The sequence below is a fragment of the Anabrus simplex genome, chromosome 6 (genome assembly GCF_040414725.1).
Source record: "Anabrus simplex isolate iqAnaSimp1 chromosome 6, ASM4041472v1, whole genome shotgun sequence".
NCBI classification, from domain to species: domain Eukaryota; kingdom Metazoa; phylum Arthropoda; class Insecta; order Orthoptera; family Tettigoniidae; genus Anabrus; species Anabrus simplex.
In genome coordinates this window covers 30524196-30545314 of record NC_090270.1, presented here as the reverse complement: position 1 = coordinate 30545314, position 21119 = coordinate 30524196, and positions in this window count along the sequence as shown.

The following is a 21119-nucleotide window of genomic DNA, read 5'->3' as shown; positions in this document are numbered from 1 at the left end:
CAATAACCCACCCTAAACTACCCCTCCTTCATTTCCCTATCTTATACTTCCTCAACACAATTTAACTTCAATTTCTTTTATTCTTCTCTTATTTCACTATCACTCTTCCTCTATTAATTTATTCTACCTTTTCTATATTAAAAAACCTACCTTCATTTCGGTTCTCCTCATTCAAATTTTAACTCTTGTCTTGTGCCAACTTCGACTACTTCAATCAAGACCTAAATTTTTCATTTTAAAAAATAGCGCACTGTGCATATATGTTTTCATTTGTTTTCCGATATTGCGCTTTTTACTATATTTTTTTCCTCTTTAAAATTGTTTTTTCAAGTCAACTGTTTTCCAAGAACTCAGCAGGAGCACAATTACTCTTTCAATTATACTGGATTGCGTTGTGTATTTCTATATATATATACGTACTTAACTTCCCGCAACCTAGGCAAATACTGGATCTTCAGGATATTCTCCATTCTACTTTGGCGTTCGAGACCACAGCGTGTGCCGCACTGATCACCGGGAGCTGGCAGTTTGCTTCTATAAATCTATTCGTCTTCGACTTCAACATATTTATGGGTCTTCATATGTTGTTCGATAGTGTTGTGACTTTGTACCTGACGGTGTGTAAAAACTGACCCATTTGACCGTTCTCCACTATTCATAAACATTGTGAGACTTTACCTATAATTGCGTGTGCCGTACTACCATTCATAATATTACGTACTGTTTTCTTTTAAGTGACTCACAATTTCTACCCCCATCATCAATTTATATTTCATCTTATACCGATCCAGAGTTCACTTAATCTTTTTCTTTTTCATATGCATTGTTTTTCATGTTTTTTTATGTTTTGAACGGCTGACGATGACCTGGACTAGGGTCGAAATCGGTCCCATTTCTAATTACTATTAAATAAGAATGTAATCATTACATTTCTTTCTCTTATGTATTGAATAGGTTGAACCTGTTTTTCAATTATTCAATTTTTAACGTTTATACTTTCAATACGGAACAATGAAATTTTTATCTTTAAAGCAACATCACGACATAAATTTATGAATATTTAAAAAATAGAATTATAATTATCGTCGAGCATAAACAGCCGTATGCAACTCGCCTATAATGGTAATTAAGACACTCGTATGGAAATTATAAAACGAGCGAACATACACGTGTCTTAATTATTGCCATTATAGGCTTGTTGCATTATGTACTATTACGTGCTTTCAAAAACCTTGGCATACTGGAGTTGCATGTTCGATTTGAGAATGCAGTGTAGAAATTAAGAATTATTGTGAATATCAGCGTGAGGTATAAGGGGATTCAAGATGAAAAATTCTTCATTTCTACGAACTGTGCGCGTTTGAAAATTGAGGAAGTAGGGAGCTTAACTGCGAAACTGGTGAGTGATTGTCGAACAATTAGCTTGCCGATTACCGTCAGCTGCTTATCTGCCGGCAATATTGTATTTCGTAGGCGACAGATCGAACTTAACCCAGTTACTTTGTGTGGCTGCACATTGTCAGGCGCTATAGTTCATTTCATGTTAAGAAAACAGTATTGTACTTATGACAACAGCGTTGCCATACCGAAAGGCTCTGCTCAACACCATCACGGTAAAACGGCAGCATATAAATTTGTGAAATTCAGTATTTAAGTTCACGATAAAAAGCAGAAGAAACTAAGCTGCAAATTATTTTTATTAACTAAAGAGGACGGGGGTTTACAGGGGCTATTTTTGGTTTGTACAGAATCAGAGGTAAACTACGGCACAAATAAATCTCAGTATTGAAGTGTAAGGCAAATGGGAGGGGGGGAGGGGTGGAGAAAATAGAAGAACAATAATTTCTATGGACGCGAGGGGGTGAGGGATGAATTTAATTGAATTTAATAAATTTCTTAAGGCAACGTGGGGTACTACTGCGCTGTCGCATCGCTCATAAAACCAATAGTAAAAATTTGGTCGTAAAAAGTGGTAAAATTAACATGCACTTAAGATTGTCGAACAATTAGCTTGATGATTACAGTCAGCTTCTTATCCGCCGGCCATATTTTATTTCGTAGGCGACAGATCGAACAAAAAAAAATCACAAATAAAACACACGGCAATTTCTTTTTATCAATACAGGTTATGCCATGACGTATCGCTGCACACCACAACACCAAAATCTTCAGTAACAACTTCTGTACAGTATGAAAATAATAGAACACACAGAAATAATATGCAATATACAACCAACTCTCACACAACACAAGACAATTACGCACTGATTTAAAGACTAAAAACACACACGCAACAAATAAATACTGTAGAAGTGAGCTGCCGGAGGTTCGCTACATGGGGCTTGTACCAGAGCAACACAGAAGAAGGAAAATGAAGGAAGGCAACGAAGCGATGGCTGTTCCTGCCATTGTGCTTCCTCCCTACGAATATATTTATGAAAAAGAAGTGTTATGTAGTTAATTTAATAACTCACGGGCAAAAATTCCTCATCCTTTTCCATCTGTCTTTCATAATACATTACAAAGTACAGTATAATATCCCTTAATCACGAAGTATTATGGGTTTCTCAGAGGGGGTGTGTTCACTCCTTGTAGGTCCGTAAGAGCAATACAGTTTTGTTAACGTGTAATGAGCTATAGACATAAGTGGTCCTCACCGTCGGCTGTCCTGAGAATGGTTTTCCGTGGTCTTCTCTTCTCCTGCACTAAGGCGAATGTCGGGGCAGTACTTAGTTTAGGCCTCGGTCGTCAACCCTCTGACCTTATCCGCACATCTCCTTCACCAATACAAATCTTCTGGCCTGAGAGACGGCGTCACTGTCTATAGTCGGCGTGAACTCAAGTCCTAAGTTACCCTTTTGATGTTATACAGGTAACCAACTGAAGAAAGTCAATTTCGGTTCTCGTCCTTAACCTGGCGAGTAATGTAAGTGGCGTTCATAACATAAATAAAATCAAAGGGACCGCTTAGACTTGAGTTGACTCCGCGCATACGAGGCCTGCCTTCCCCTTCAGGGAAGGAATGACATCATTTAGTAGCAGTAAAATAATAATAATAATAATAATAATAATAATAATAATAATAATAATAATAATATGGCCTCAGCTATCGTGTACAGACGTTTCAATTTGACGCCATCTGGCTGTCTGCTCGTCAATTTCGACGTTCCGTTTTACTCTAGGCCTACTAGATGGCCGAATCTCTCTTGAGCGTCTATGGCTGATATTTGATTAATTTTGTCGGGTAAACCCCAAATGTGTCACCAGAGATCTTTTACATGCCGTCATCGTACGACATGGAGTGTCGAATGAACTTTTTTCCTCCCTTCAAAAATCTGAATACCTCTGCCGGGTTTGAAGCCGCTATCTTGGGATCCGGAGGCCGACAGTCTACCACTGATCCACAGAGGCAGCAGCAGTAGATACTATTGTAGTACAATAAGAAGCCAGCCAGCTACTAACACATCAAAGCGTTTCGTCGACGGAAGGATGGGAAAAGGCTAGGTTTGGGAAGGTAGCGATTGTGGCCCTAATTAAGGTACAGCCCTAGCATTTGCCTGGTAGAATGGAAAACTATCTTGAGGGCTGGGGACGGTGGGATCCGAACCTCCCCATCTCCCCAATGCAAAGACGTACATAGCTTCTCTGTGAAACTGTGCTTAAAATTGTTCCATAATATGGTGAAACTCACTGCACTTGTCATTTGAATGAAAGACATGTAAATTTTTCTACAATAAATCAAGTTTTTAATTTTGTTTTCAATTTGATTTGCCTACCTCTTCACTGTTCATGGACCTGAATATAGTAAAATTTGTTGAATACAGCGTAAAGCGTTTCGGAAAAGGGTGCCAGCTCAGAGAACTGCTCATGTGAAATATGTACAGATTAAGTTTTAAGAGTCGTGCGGTTTTATGTCGTATGAAATGGGGGTGGTGGTGGTTGGTGATTTTTGTTTTAAGAGGAAGTACAACTCGGAAAACACACTCTATATAGCACTAAGAAAGAAAAAATGGAACGGATCCGGCATTTCGAAAAAATGAAGGTAGACCTATCAGCCAAGGATAATGAAAGGCCACGAAAGGCCTAATACCGTGGGGGTCGAAAGAAACAAGAGTTGACCTAGAAAGGTGGGATAGGATAGATGAAAGTGAGGAACCTGGCACAAGTAAGTGGAAGCAATGCCAGGACTCAGCTAAGGGCCCGTGGTCCCCAATTGAGAACCCCTTTTAGTCACCTCTTATGACAGGCAGGTGAGTGTTAATCTACCCCCACCTACCCACAGGGCCATGAAATGATGGAATTAACTCACTTGTACCTTCTTTAATACGAAATCGACGATAATGTTTAATCTGTAATCGTGATTTACTTAGTGTAGGCAAAAAAGCAATTCGTGTCCCCACTCCGAGGTGGTGCAGCTCTTTTCCATCAGAAACACCCCCAATGAAGGTGAGCTGCGCGTACCAGTCCTCATGACATTCTTAAATTTCTGGCACTACTGGAATCGAACCCGAGCCTCCGAGGACAGCTAGTAGTACTAACCGTTAAGCTACTGAAGCAGACACTTAGTGCAGTAAGTGTTGCCGATGGGGACGTATTCAGCTGTACACAAGGGAAACTACTTAATTTTCAAGATTGGAGCAGGTGGTGATTATTGTCTAAACGTGAGGTAATTAGACAGCTGGACCCTTTGAACATTTTTCTTTCATAACTTTTCCCCAGTTTCTTGGGGTCAGTATGTGGTAGTGGTGGTAGTGGTGGTGGTGGTGGTGATTAAACTGAAGGGATCCGACACTTCAAAAATAAAGTATCGGCCAAAGAAAGACAACACCACGAAAGGGCGTGAAAACGAGAAGACTTTTTAGGCCTCGTAAACCTAATACGGTCGGGGTCGGAAAAGAACAAGAGTTGATCAAGGGAGGTCGGATGGGATAGGGGAGAGTTGCTCAGCTGGGCGCCCGCTGAACCTAGCCCAGTGCGGCCAGGCTGGTCTCGCGTAAATACGGGCAGCTTACGTAGCAAGTACACGTCACAGTGAAGCGAGAGAGCAAACACACTTGTCAAGGAAGTGAAGCATTGACGTTCGATTGTGACTACGAAACCCTCGTCCACTACTCAGCGAAATGTTGATTCGGGTACAGATAAAAAATTTAATAAAATACATAAAACGCTGTAATCGCAAGAAAACTGAGCTTTTCAACTTAATCCGATTTTATTTAATACGCTTGATATAAACAGTCAATTTTATTGTCTTATATTAGTACTCTTAATCAAAACTGACACGTTATAATTTTTGTGTTACAATTTACAATCTTAAAGATATGCACCCCTCATAATATAATAATATGGGAAATCGTAATTCATTATGTACAGCACACAAATATTTCAGATTTTTGGCCTAACTCTTTATTGTATTCAGTCAAAATATATGAACTGCAATGAACATACAACGTAAATTGAAACTGAGGTGGATTTCTGTCCTCTTTTTTCATTATTTCCTGCCTCCATTTCAAAATCTGGTATCCCCGCTGTGATCCAGAGTGGCTGGGAGAACTTCGCCCAACCTTCACAACCTGTGACATAACTAGAACTACCACGTCACTGTTTCTGAATAGCATACGGTCATCGCCTGCCTGCCCACCCGCTTACAGTGTTGTGTGCCCGCGGGACGAAATGCCCAGCGTGAGCACCTCTGGGATAGAGGATATGACGAAAGTGTGGATCCTGGCACAAGTAAGTGGAACCAATGCCAGAACGCAATTAAGGGCCCCATAGTCGTCAACCCACGCTCCCAAGTTAAGAGACCCTGGGGTCCCTTTTTGCCACCTCTTACGATGGACAGGGGATACTGTGCACTTCGAGTGTGTTCTGCCCAGTTTTATGGCCGCATGCCCTCCTTGATATCAACTCTATGTTGATGAATATATTCACTTATGCGTGTTTCTGTGGTAGTTGATACTGTGATATGCTGTGTCAAAATGAAGATGACCCAGTCCCCGAGCTACCGCGATGAACCATACTCAGTTAAAATCCTCTCAAGGCAGGAAGTGGACAGGTAGTCCACTGACGACTGAGATGCAGCTTCTACAAATCACGAGGCAGACTTGAGTGGCGCTCAGCAACATCAATCACTGTCAGAAGTCTTCAAGTGTCCCTGTCTGCCTCAATTTCTACCACAATATTTTACTTCCAAAGACGAGAGCTGTAAAATAAGCTTAGAAAGGAAGGAAAGTAGTAAAACATTCTTCTTTTTGCTGTCTTTGAGTCAACTCATATTTGAAGTTGAAGAACACCAGAGAAAATCTTCCCTTCTTAAAGAAAGGATCAACAAAGGAAATTGAACGATAATCTTATTATTACTACTTTATGACTAGATTATGTTCTTACGACCCAACATTATAGATAAGATATTATTTTCGGTTTATGCAGTGTGAAGGAGACTAACTACAAGGATAATTATCGACGTCAAAAACGCAAAAACTACGATTTTGAGGTTTTTATCGTATGCGACTTGTTTTGGTCTCGCCTTCTTATGGGTACACTATTGTATGTTCGGCAGGAACAGAGTTACCAACCGTACGATTTGAACCGTACACTTACGGTTTTCAACCCTCTATGAACGGTGTACGGTTCGAATGTCAAACCGTACTCGTTATATACGGTTCCGCAAAATTTCTAAATTAACATAGGCCTACTCGTATTTTATTATTGGATATTCTATGCAAAATTATTTTTTCTCCTCTTTGAACATACCTCATTTCCTGGACATATATGTTGTGGCCTCCATTTATGCAGGGGACTATCAAGCTTCGAATGTTGTGATCCGCCTTTGAGCTGGCTTCAGATCAACCAATGAAGCACCTGAACCAATGAAGTTCCAAAGACGTCCAGAATTGACGTTTCCTGAAGTCTTTGCTCAGCTTCCTAAGAAGTGAATTACGTCTGTTGCATTAATGATGAAAGGTTCGAATTCAATTGACCGTTGTTCTGTTGATGAAACGGTACTCTAGTTAGTCTACCCTTCCTGACATCACCTCGAAAATTGTTCGTTTAGGAACCAAGGCAGGCTCTTCCCAGAGGTGTGCGAAATTTCCCGTATTTCTTAGAAGTAGTACATTGTCCAAACATACCTGTTCATTGGAACTCTCATAAAGATAGGGTGCCGATTTTAAGGCGAAGTACAACTACCTCAAATCAAATCAAATCAAATCAAATCAAATCAAATCAAATCAAATCAAATCAAATCAAATCAAATCAAATCAAATCAAATCAAATCAAATCAAATCAAATCAAATCAAATCAAATCAAATCAAATCAAATCAAATCAAATCAAATCAAATCAAATCAAATCAAATCAAATCAAATCAAATCAAATCAAATCAAATCAAATCAAATCAAATCAAATCAAATCAAATCAAATCAAATCAAATCAAATCAAATCAAATCAAATCAAATCAAATCAAATCAAATCAAATCAAATCAAATCAAATCAAATCAAATCAAATCAAATCAAATCAAATCAAATCAAATCAAATCAAATCAAATCAAATCAAATCAAATCAAATCAAATCAAATCAAATCAAATCAAATCAAATCAAATCAAATCAAATCAAATCAAATCAAATCAAATCAAATCAAATCAAATCAAATCAAATCAAATCAAATCAAATCAAATCAAATCAAATCAAATCAAATCAAATCAAATCAAATCAAATCAAATCAAATCAAATCAAATCAAATCAAATCAAATCAAATCAAATCAAATCAAATCAAATCAAATCAAATCAAATCAAATCAAAATCACTTTATTTGCAAAAGAGGTGTCTAACTCGGTGGCAAATCATACACAAAAATAAATTATCAGGCACTAAATTTTAAATTTATAAAAAAATCCTAAAATACGGTATTATACAATTTACACTAACATTTTTTCTATTAAACACACAGCTCATTCTTAATAATGTAAATTATTTACAAAATTATTTTCAATATATTAAACCCATTATGGTACGTAACATTTATAACGATATGTTGTTTCTTAACCAGAGCCCTTCTTCTGCCACCGCTCTTCAGATTTCCTGAAGGGCCTTCACAGCTACCGTAGCGGTCCCAGGGCCCACGAAGTTCTCATTGTACCTCACCCCTAAAGGCAGTCTCCTACTACGGCTGTTCGATCTCCATAGACAAGGGGATGACATTAATTTATTCACAAAATTATTTGTACACAATAACCTGCACAGGTCGAATGCCTTCTAACATTTCTTTCCTCCGTTCCTGTTTATATTGGATATCTGTACAGATTTTGGAAACGGATCAGACACTTCCCCTGGTAAACTGTTCCACTCCTTCACGCCCCTTCGCATTGAATTAAAATTTACCCTCAAACGCTTCTGCTAAAATCTCGTCTAATTTTAAACATCACTAATCAGATGAGAAAAAGGGAGCGGTCCGATACAATTATTCTTAGAATGAAAACATCAAGAAAAGAACAGGAAGGAAAATGAACGGCTTGAAGGAGAAATCCTCCTTACGACACAAACTTTGTACCGCCGTGATCGAAGGAGAAGAAGCCTTGATCAAGGGAGTTCGGATTTAAAAAAGGAAGCCTGAAGTGTCCAGCAGTGTAAGTGGAAGCAATGCCAGTCTCATAGCTGGCAAAACACTCTCCCAAGTTTAGATTCCTTTGATAATTTCACCTTTCAGTCAGCTCGCTCGAACAGGTGGGGGATACCCCAGATATATTCCGCTTCCCATCACAGCACTTGTAATATAGTACGTAGTTTGCAAGATATCAGTGTAGAACTTAACTCATTTCCTGATCGTTGGGAATGTACTTGAAGGCAACAATGTCCCCAGATCATCGTTCGGATTTGACATTACACCTCTGCGTAGCCTAGAGAAGGAAGAAGTTCTGAAGAAATTAATTCGAAAAGTTAATCATTCTTATAATAGGGCCCAGGGAGAGTTCGATGGCTGCTTATAGAAGACGCAATGACCCCAGACACGCCTACCTCCTTAGTATCTATTGCCTTTCAGTGAATGCGATGTATGAATAGACAGTAATGTAGCACGAATTGAGTCTGATATATTGACAACTCCGACTGACAGAATAAACGAGATAGAAAGTTCTCTTGGGAAGAATAAATAGTACGAGCCTGCTATTGCAGCAGCGAGTCCGAACAGACGTCGTAAATCATCAATATTATTTATTTTTCTTTATTTATTATCGTCTTGTTTTGTATGGTGTGGCTCAGGCTATAGAGCCTGCCATTATGCCCAACCATAATACACTGTATAGTTTGTGTTAAATTCAACAACATACTAAAATTATAAACTTATCGACTAAATGGAAAAGCGTATCGTCTAGTTCCTACGGTTAATATTTACATGAAGAAAGTAAATTATCTTAGATATGTGCTATAGATTACGTACTTAGGTAAGTAATGTTTGCAACACCTTCTTTTGAACAACTGAGTACTAGAAATGTCTCAAATTTCAGCATTTGTTGTCTATTTCTGGATGATAAGTACTGAAGGTCATCTTTCAAGTAAACCGGTGTTTCGTACGTACAATCCTATGAATGGCACAGAGTGCAGCTTTCGTCTCTCCTCTAAATATCGCCAAGATAACTGATTGAGTTAGGGGAAGATTTGCCAATGTCCCGGCAGTGGTAGTCGGATTTTTGAAGGGCGGAAGAAAGTTCATTCGACACTCCATGTCGTACGATGTCGGCATGTAAAAGATCTCTGGTGACACATTTGGTGTTTACTTGACAAAATTAATTAAATCTCAGCCATAGACGCCCAAGAGTGTTTCGGTTTACTTTGTCTGCCATCTAGTGGGCCTAGAGTAAAACGGAACGTCGAAATTGACGAGCAGACAGCCAGATGGCGTCAAATTGAAATCTCTGCACAAGGCAGCTGAGGCCATAAGATTATTATTGTTACGGAGTTATCCGTGGAATGCAGAGGTGAAGAAGGTGCGGGCTGGAATGGGTCTAACTACAAGTCCAAAAAATGAATTAAAATTTCAATAAAGGTTATATTTTCAATAGACAACAAGATTTAAGAAATTTTCACTAGGTGAAATAACAATGAAAAATCAGGTACAATTATAACTTTACAAACGAAAGCACAAGTTAAGAGATTTTTACAAATTCTGAGCTTCCTGAGCCCTCAGCTCAAACCACAAATTACCAAAGGGCAGGAAACCCCTCATTACATGGAGCACTTGCCCCCACCTAGTAATGTCAAGCCTCCTAGAGGCACCTTTCAAAACACCATAAAGATCTGACCCGCTCTCAATCTTCCAAGCCTATTAAAGGCAATACAATGCTTTACAATCACTTGCCATCGAGGCGCAACTTACAAGAATTAAACAGGGGTGTCTAGTACCCAGCCTACAGGGCCTTAAAACGAAAATAATAGGATAATTAATGGCCCAAAATACCGATATGAATGGAGGCGTAGCTTGCGGTCCTGCATGAAACCTTATAAAACCTAAGGGGCACTAGGCCGATGACACAGGGGCTATTCCCAAACTAGGGAGGTAACTCGTATAAGAAAATTTTAATACATTAAGAGTAGAAAATAGGTTATGAAAACGTAGTCACCTCAACTCAAAGTGAAGGGGAGCTCAATAGGGTAAAGCACTATCTATTCCCGATTTACAGTTAGAGTAATAAGAAACTTTTACATAAGCCGGCACTAAGTTACATTTTTAGAAAGGTAGGTTACATTGAAATGGGTTTCGGACCTTCCCCGAGGGCTAAACTGCTGAGCTAGCAAGAAATAAAGATGTTAAAAGGCCATTACCTTGTAGAAGAGCTGCTGGTGGATGAAAGAGGCGCTTCCCGCCTCCTGCTATACTTCCATACACTAAGCTAGATGTTGTACGAGTGGCCGAGAGCCAGGAAAATCAGCACTTTTTATACTCTCGGGGAAGATTTGAGACCTTTCATGAATGATTAAGACACACACACAGTCGTTTATTGGGTAGCTTACAGTTACACATCAACATTGGGGAAGAAAGACGCCATTGGATGAAAATTAATGACAGAAATTTACGACTGGCTAATTTCAAAACTGGTGGAAAGGAAGATTAATATTGCCAATCCACAAATGAAAGAACAACATTTAGTAAAGAACAAACTTATGAATACAAATTATCTTCAAGAAAAGTTCCTTCACTTCGCACCAGGGTGCATGATCATAGTTTTTGGTTGAGACATCTGTGAGAGAATGTCCACACTTCTTGATAATTAGTAAACAAAAACAATTCGCAATTAACACAGTGACATCTTCTGATAAACGGTTGAATTAATTCAGTTTTAAAGTTCAGAGTTTCAGCTGTAGAGGAGTACTTAAAGGCGGAAAATTCAAATGTGCGGCGTATAGGTGTACCAACCGGTACAATTATTATTATTATTATTATTATTATTATTATTATTATTATTATTATTATTGTCCATTTGTAATTCAATGTCCGTGGTAACTTTCAGTAATGCTGTCGTAGTGCTGTGGTTAGGTCGGAATCCTGATTGATATCTGTCCAGTAGGTTGTAATTTTGTACATGAATAGAGAATTGTATGTTTACGAATTTTTCGAGTATTTTACCTAGGCAGGGTAACATACAAATTGATCGAAAGTCTTCTGGGTTGCTTGGGTTCTCTTGCTTTTCTAAAAGATGTATTATGGCACATTTCCCTTCAGAAAGCAAACTTCCAGTCATGGGAGAAATGTTTTAATGTGTGTGATTGTGGGGTGAACAATTTCCGTAAGTATTTTATTTTTTTATCTGCGGCAAGTTTATTCTGTCACAACCAGTCGCGTCCGATTTTACTTCACATATCACGCTTCTGACGTCATGTGGTGTAACGTGGGAAAACTGAAATGGGTGGTTCAAATGTTCAACGTTTTACTTTTCACACTTTAATAATAATAATAATGTTATTTGCTTTACGTCCCACTAACTACTTTTTAAGGTCTTCGGAGACGCCGAGGTGCCGGAATTTAGTCCCGCAGGAGTTCTTTTACGTGCCAGTATCTACCGACACGGGGCTGTCGTATTTGAGCACCTTCAAATACCACCGGACTGAGCCAGGATCGAACCTGCCAAGTTGGGGTTAGAAGGCCAGCGCGTTAACCGTCTGAGCCACTCAGCCCGGCTTTTCACACTTTGATAATACACCTGCTTACTTCATTTCTATCACGAGCCTTCCCTTCTCGTGACTACTCACTATCCGCCATCTATATAAATAAAGTTGTAGAAGTTCCGCTGTCTGTAATTTCGTTTGTTTTGCCAATTTTTCACATATTTATCCGTTTTAGGTCAACTTAAGACTGCATCTGTGGTTTTTACTTTCCGTGTCTGTTTGTTTGTTCCACCATCATGGCGAAACGGCCGAATAGGTCTCAACTAAACGCCACATTTACAGTATACTCATCCCGGGGAAGGTTTTGATATGCATATGACTTTAAAATCTTTGAATAGACGGGGTTTTATGGGAAAACCAGAACAGTTTTCCTCCCAATGCTGGTTCTTTTCCGAATAATTCTTGTGCTCCTGATGACGAACCCCCCCCCCCCCAACAACTGGTATCTCAAGAGGTAGTGTTTTAGCCAAGGAAGATGTGTCTACACAAACAAAGTTACATGTGGGACATATAAACTTGCAGAATAGGACATTACAAACACTGCGTAGGTCACTTCGACCTACAAGACAGAAGATATCTGCACTGAGGCGTTACCAACAGAAACTCAGAAAACAAGTCAGTAGGCTAGAGAGAAAATGGTCTATTATGATCTACACGCAGTTGAGGCTATGAGTGCTGAAGGAAATTTCAAAGCAGAGTTTTTGCAAGAGCAGCTTAAAGTATTTGTACAAAATTATCCCATATGGACTGATATAACTGTCAGGTTATTTGGCACAGTAAGTCCCCGGCAGGTTACAGATTTATACGAAGTAGCGAACTGTTAAGCTTGCCTTCTTAGTCTACTATCAAACGTTATGTTGGAAGCACTACTGCTGTAATGGTTTCAAGCTTAACAGTAAAGAGACTGCACGAAGGAGCAAAATGCACCTATGGAATAAACACATTGGGCTCGATTATTGTAGATGAGATGGCTATTCAACCCCGCACGCTTTACTGTAAAGCAGCTGACGAAGTACAGGGACTTGTGTCACTGGGTGGACTAGGAAATGATTTAGGCCTAGAAAAAGTGATTGCAACAGAACTTCTGTGTTTTGTGTTCGTTGGACTAGCTTCTCATTTTAAAATCCCTTGGAAACCTTTTTACTAAGGACCTAAAAGATGAAGTACTTCATCAACTTGCTAATGAAGCTATTGATAAAGTGGAAAAGTCTTCTTTTCGAGTTGTACATATAATGACAGATGATCACTGCACAAATGTGAAACTTTTCCGTTTGCTTTCTGGAGGTAGTACACTCTAGCCGTTGTGCCACAGCTCACGGAATTTATTTCTCTCCTATGACCAATGTCATATATTGAAAATTTTTAATAATTCTTGCTTTACTAGACGTGAAGAAGCATTTGGTTTAGGATGGGAAACTCATATCCGGTAAGTTCGTCAGAAAGTTATACGAGAATGTAAAATTAGTAAGAAGACTGACAACAAACATGTCTACTTTACAACATCTGAGAAGATGCACGCGGGCAGAGTCATGGATATTTTCTCTTCAGATGACATTTCGGCGCTCGGTTTCTTGAGGAAATACGGGTCTCAATTTGGAATAAAAGAATTTCAGGATGCTGAAGGTACTATTGAGTTCTTGAACATAGTTAATAAATAGTTCACCATTCTCAAAGTGAAGAACACTTTGCAGCATATTCGCTCTCGGGATGAAGACGCAATGCATTTCTTCTCAGCTGATGATGAAAGACTCGAATGACTGGAGAACGACTTCATTTCCTATCTGGAACTCTGGGAGAAAGCATCAGCAAGTCCGGCGGAATTCATAGGTAAATCAATTTATCAAGCAACTTGTCTGACTGCAAAATCTGCCATCCTGTGTGTCAAGTACCTGCTTGATAATGGCTGTGCTAACCAGAAAACTTTCTTCTAATGAAGTAGAAAGCTTATTTAGTTGCATCAGACAACTTGCATGTGGCAACGACCAAACAAACGCTGCAAGTATTACACAGGCTCTCCATAAAATTTTAACAACTGGACTCGTTAGTGCATCTCCCGCGGGAAACGTAGAACCTGAATCCGCCTTCAGTGACTGGATGGCGATATCTAACTCAACAATTTAAGCGGATGAATCGGCAGCAACGAATCCAGAGTAAGCAATAAATTTTCAAACACAACTGGAAAGCATCGAAAAGGAAGCCGAAGGAGTACCATGTGTTTCTACCTATGCTGAATGCTGCAATGACATATATTGGAGGGTATTTGGTAAGAGCTGTCGAAGACCACATACCATGTCAAGAGTGTCTTGATAACATTAGTAGTATCCAGAGTCCATCTCCACTAACGTCATTAATAAATATCAAAGACAGTGGTGGTCTCAGGTACCCAAAGCTAGCTTTTGTTTCATTTCTGATGAAACTGGGGCATGTAACGGACGAAATGATATCGGTAACGCCTGGCAGTCCAAAAATAGCACAAAAAACTTTAATCGAAATACTGTCGCCAAATGTTGCTAAATATCCTATTCTACACTGTGGGAAAAGTGATCATCCTGAGGAACTAAGGATAATAATACTGCAGCAGTTTCTGCGGCCCTCCTCCACTAACTACGCTAATGGTATGACAGATGAGTATCGCCGAGTTTACTTCTTGAGAAAGAAAACAATTTATGAGAAGAAAAACCAAGAAAAATGGTTAAAGTGGTTCCTTTTCATTGAAAATCTACGGTGCGGTAGTAAAAATATCTAGTGAAGACCTTATATTCTTTTAAATGCTAGACATAAATTTCGACAGTTATGTGTGTTATCTGAAATGAAAATCCACAGCTGAATTGAACTCCTAGGGATAAAAGGTGAACATTTATTATTTTCTACTCCATTCTGCTCAGTAACGTGTATAATGTAAAGGAAGTATAGTGTAGAGGTAAATTTATGCCGGTTTTAACACCCGTTTGCAATGCTAGTGAGTGCTGATGTGGGGTGGTATACTAGCGCTGCAGTGGTCAAGACTCGCACTGCCAGGCGGACACTGTTTTTGAAGAGAGCGCTGCGAGTGAGCAGGCTTTGTATTACTTGTAGGCTAAGATCTGCAGTTCGGCAATCTTCATCTCTAGTTTTTCTTCTGTTTCCAAGATAGCGCGTTCAATGTAATTTATAAAAAAAAAAATGTTTCCACCTAGTAGACTGTGGTCTAATTAAGTTTGTTGCCCCACGGTCGACTTGATGCGTCGCTCTAGCTATCTGCAGGAGCGCAGCGAGGGATCCAATCGGCCGTGGTTGCCCTTAACGTTTCACTGGCCGGGTCTGTTATAGCGTAGGCAACGGCCGGGCATTCTCAACGGTCCGCCCTGTCCAAAGCTCAATAGAGGAATCTAGCTGGGCCTTTTCGTTTTCTTTCTAGATGGTCCTGAGGCCTGGAGCCTGTAATCCTCGATCCGGATGACTGTCAAGTCAATCCACAGCTGAAGGTATTTTAAGTCCATCAAAGGCGAGCATCACTGACGAGAAAACATCTCACTCATCATGGTAACGTTTGATACCATGGATAAATGTTCATGATGCTGCCCTTTGGTTCATAGTGCCCCTGGTTCGATTCCAGGGTGCGTCGAGGATTTTTAACTTTATTGGTTAATTCGGATAGCTCGGGGGCTGGGTGTATGCGTGCCGTCTTCAACATTAGAATTCATCATAGGTAGAGTCCCACTCTCACATACGCACACATCGCCTATAAGGTGTCAAATCGGAACACCTGCAACAGACCGCTCCGCAGGTGATACGTCATTATTTTATTTTATTTTTCATTATGCGCTACGGAGGAGTGCGATTCAACTGACTCTTCATCATCCCTCTGAGGCTTTTCTTGCGGTCTTCCAACCAGGTTTTGTTGGTGGTAGTGCTTGGATGGTGTGTAAGGCGGTGATTGTCGACTAATTTTCTGCCTAACACAATGTCATCTTTGATGTCTATTTTTTTAAGATCTTTTCCAAATTCGAGCAGCCTTCTTCTTTTTTTTTTCGATACGGCAAGGTTCAGAATTATTTTGGTCAATCTCTGATTAGTCATTCTGAGAATATGTCCGTAAAATTTCAAACGTATTTTCCGAAATGTGTATCAGATATTCTCCGAGTGTTGTCATAAGTCATGAGACTTGTACCATTGTCGCTCTAAACGTCGGCAGTAGTGAAGATGGTTTTCTACGATTTCCCTGCAACGGTCGCTTCCTTCCCGCTCTTAGGACTTTCCTCACTCATCGTCGCCTTAAGACCTGCCTGTGTCTGTGCTACATAAAGAAATTTCTAAAAAAAGAAAGGGACTAGGACAGGAGAAGGAATCATGAAAGTCTAGGCATCGAGGGATGGTGGTGACCTTTGTTTTAAGAGGAAGTATAACTGGCAAACATCCTCTTTTAACAGTAATCAGAAGGAAAATGGAAAAGGTCTGACTCTTCCAAGAATGAAGGTATCGTAAACAAGAAAGGGAAGGTCGCGGAGGGCGTGAAAATAGTCCATCTGCAGTTTGGCAATATTCATTTCTAGAATGTCTGACCTCAATGACGTAATGCTTATATTCCTAAGATAGCGAGTTCAAAATTATCTGAAGTCGATGGCATTGAAGTCCTGCTGGTCAAAATTCCGGCAAGCCAGTGTTTCCAGCTAGTAGACTGTGGTCAAATTAATTTAATTTATTTATTTAATCGTGTCAGAAACATACATTATAACTTACAATAATACCAGGACAATAACATATCTGGTACTATAACCATTAATTATTTCTGGTGATGGCAGGTAAGGATGTGATTAAGCTCTACATAAATACAAATTTAATTAAATGTTGTGTGACCAATATGCGGCTAATTCACATGCTTCCTTGATAGTGTCGATCACATTCTGGAGAGAGCAAGTAACAAGTTACAAGCAAGAAGATGGCTCATTGTCTGCTCTTCACCACATTCACATAGAATGGAGTCACAGAAAAAAAACCACTTTCTCATGTTGGTCTTTGTTCTTCCAACTCCCTTTCCCCCCACAAATACTCCATTTTAGAATGATCATACTTAATTTCTATGTGCAAATTTCCCATGCTATAATCATTATCATAAGATGACAATACATCGCTACACTCAGCACGGTGAAACTTGCTACATGCCCAGCCCACGACATACTGGTCTGCATTTTCTTTTGGTCCTCAGAATTTCATCTAAATCTGTCCTTATGCTCTTCACGATTAAATGCATAGGTTTAGTAATAACAATGCTTTACAGAAAGTATGTTCACATAAATAGACAAAATACAAGCACGAAAATATTAACAGGTAGGCCTATACTCACAGCACTTTTGTGTTAGGAAATTTGCAAAATGACTTGCGATCACTTTATCTTTTGTAATTAAAAACACCCATACATAGCACAAATAACTAATCTTCCTGCCATTTCCAAAACAGTGATACATCACAAGCATAAAACAATCTGAAGTACAAATGAGACACTTGTAATATATACAGCTGACAGCAGTAGCAAGTATAGTTAGCCTCTCGAACCGATAGATTGCACGCAGAAGCCGTGTCGCCAGTTTCTCGCAGGAGTTTCCACTATTATCATATTAAGCTATTTGCTATGATCAAAGAGATCACCAACAATAACAGATGGATTCCGACTGATGAAATTATCAGGATGATTAAATGAGAATACCTCATTGGGAGGCTTGTAGACAGAGGAAATTCAAAGGTTACTAACTTCTACAGTAATTATTTCAACGTTATTCTGTTCTGTGATGGAAGTCGTAAGAATCTTAAGATCTGGTTTGGCAAAGATGGCACTATCATACTGGCCGAGAGGTCTTTCGGCCACTAATTTCATTCCTCGGATCTTAGGGCACCGTTGATGAATGTCCCTATGTGTTTCCTGAACACATAATAAATCACATCTCTAGGTATAACAAAGGTTGTGTAATAACTCTTCTTTCCACGTTGATAATCCTTCTATGTTTACAGAAATATTTGTAATGATTGGCTCTGATACGATTCACTAATAGCGCCAGGCTTGGAAAAGAACATGAGTTAATCCAGGGAATTCGGATAAGAAAGATACGGTAAAAATAATAATAAGTCCGTGCGGTCTCCGGAGAGGCCTGGTGTACGTCTTTCGAATTGACACCTTGTAGGCGACCTGAGTGTCTGTGAGGTTGGGGCCCTTCTGCGATGAATTCTAATGCTCAAGACGACATACAAACAGCTCCCTAGCCATCAGAATTGATCATCTAAGGCAACTAAGGTTAATATCCCCGACCCGGGCGGGAATTGAACCCACGGCCCTTTGGACTAAAGGCAACACGCTAACAATTTAGTCATGAAGGAAAACAAGGAGCCTGATACAAATATGTTCAAACAATGCCGCACTCAGATAAGGGAACCATGTGTTCCAACACGAACTTTAAATTTCAGAGCTCTGGTCTCACATTCAGACACCTCTTACGACAGACAGGGCATACCGTGGATGTATGCTACCGCCCCTACCTTCAAGTAAGACTCTAGGCATCGAATGCCCCAAGATCGTTAAGCCAGAACAAGAAATGTTGTGACCTACAAAAATAACATAACACTCCATTTTCAGAAGTTGAGATGTGTTTCAGCTCTCCTGCTGCTATTCATCTCCGCTAGATGACACTACTGCAGCAACTACAGATACTAACCTGTCAAGAACAGGTACACACCGGCTGGTTATCTAATACATTCCATAAAAGATATATTAAGGTATAAATATTTCCCTAGTCGTGTATTGATTAATTTCAATCAGTAAGTAAATTATTTCTTATTTTATGTTCTCTTAATGTATGAAATGTATGTGTCCATTATGTACTTATAGTCAATCAGTCAATCAATCAATACTGATCTGCATTTAGAGCAGTCGCCCAGGTGGAAGATTCCCTATCTGTTGTTTACCTAGCCTTTTCCTAAATGATTTCAAAGAAATTGGAAATTTATTGAACGTCTCCCTTGGTAAGTTATTCCAATCCCTAACTCCCCTTCCTATAAAGGAATATTTGCCCCAGTTTGTCCTCTTGAATTCCAACTTTATCTTCATATTGTGAACTTTCCTACTTTTATAAACGCCACTCAAACTTATTCGTCTACTAATGTCATTCCACGCCATCTCTCCGCTGACAGCTCGGAACATACCACTTAGTCGAGCAGTTCGTCTTCTTTCTCTCAATTCTTCCCAACCCAAACTTTGCAACATTTTTGTAACGCTACTCTTTCGTCGGAAATCGCCCAGAACAAATCGAGCTGCTTTTCATTGGATTTTTCCCAGTTCTTGAATCAGGTAATCCTGGTGAGGATCCCATACACTGGAACCATACTCTAGTTGGGGTCCTACCAGAGACTTATATGCCATCTCCTTTACATCCTTACTACAACCCCTAAACACCCTCATAACCATGTGCAGAGATCTGTACCCTTTATTTACAATCCCATTTATGTGATTACCCCAATGAAGATCTTTCCTTATATTAACACCTATATGCTTACAATGATCCCCAAAAGGAATTTTCACCCCATCAACGCAGTAATTAAAACTGAGAGGACTTTTCCTATTTGTGAAACTCACAACCTGACTTTTAACCCCGTTTATCAACATACCATTGACTGCTGTCCATCTCAACAACATTTTCGAGGTCACGCTGCAGTTGCTCACAATCTTGTAACTTATTTATCACTCTATAGAGAATAACATCATCCGCAAAAAGCCTTACCTCCTATTCCACTCCTTTACTCATATAATTTATATATATATATATATAAGAAAATATAAAGGTCCGATAATACTGCATTGAGGAATTCCCCTCTTAATTATTATAGGGTCAGATAAAGCTTCACCTACTCTAATTCTCTGAGATCTATTTTCTAGAAATATAGCAACCCATTCAGTCACTCTTTTGTCTAGTCCAATTGCACTCATTGTTGCCAGTAGTCTCCCATGATCCACCCTATCAAATGCTTTAGACAGGTCAATCGCGATACAGTCCATTTGACCTCCAGAATCCAAGATATCTGCTATATCTTGCTGGAATCCTACAAGTTGAGCTTCAGCGGAATAACCTTTCCTAAAACCGAACTGCCTTCTATCGAACCAGTTATTAATTTCACAAACATGTCTAATATAATGAGAAAGAATGCCTTCCCAAAGCTTACATCAATGCACGTCAAACTTACTGGCCTGTAATTTTCAGCTTTATATCTATCACCCTTTCCTTTATACACAGGGCTTACTATAGCAACTCTCCATTCATCTGGTATAGCTCCTCCGACCAAACAATAATCAAATAAGTACCTCAGATATGGTACTATATCCCAACCCATAGTCTTTAGTATATCCCCAGAAATCTGATAAATTCCAGCCACTTTTCTTGTTTTCAACTTTTGTATCTTATGGTAAGTGTCATTTTATCATATGTAAATTTTAATACTTCTTTGACCTTAGTCTCCTCCTCTATCTGGACATTATCCTTGTAACCAATAATCTTTACATACTGCTGACTAAATACTTCTGCCTTTTGAAGATCCTCACATACACACTCCCCTTGTACGTTAATTATTCCTGGAATGTCCTTCTTGGAACCTGTTTCTGCCTTATACACAAGTATAAGTAACAAGTTTATCCTAACATAGTCAACATGAATAGCCAATTCTCAGTCTCTGCGGAAACATGTGCTGGGGCCGGTTTCGATTCCCGACCAGGTCACGGATTTTTACTTGGATTTGAGGGCTGGTTCGAGGTTCGCTTATCCTGCAATTGGGGAGCTATATGACGGTGAGATAGTGACCCCGGTCTAGAAAGCCAAGAGTAACCACCGAAATGGTTCCTCGTGCCGACCGCACGACTCCTCGTAGTCTGCAGCCCTTCGGGCCGAGCAGTAGTCGCTTGGTGGGCTATGGCCCTTCAGGGCTGTTGCGCCATAGTGAAGGAAGTATGTA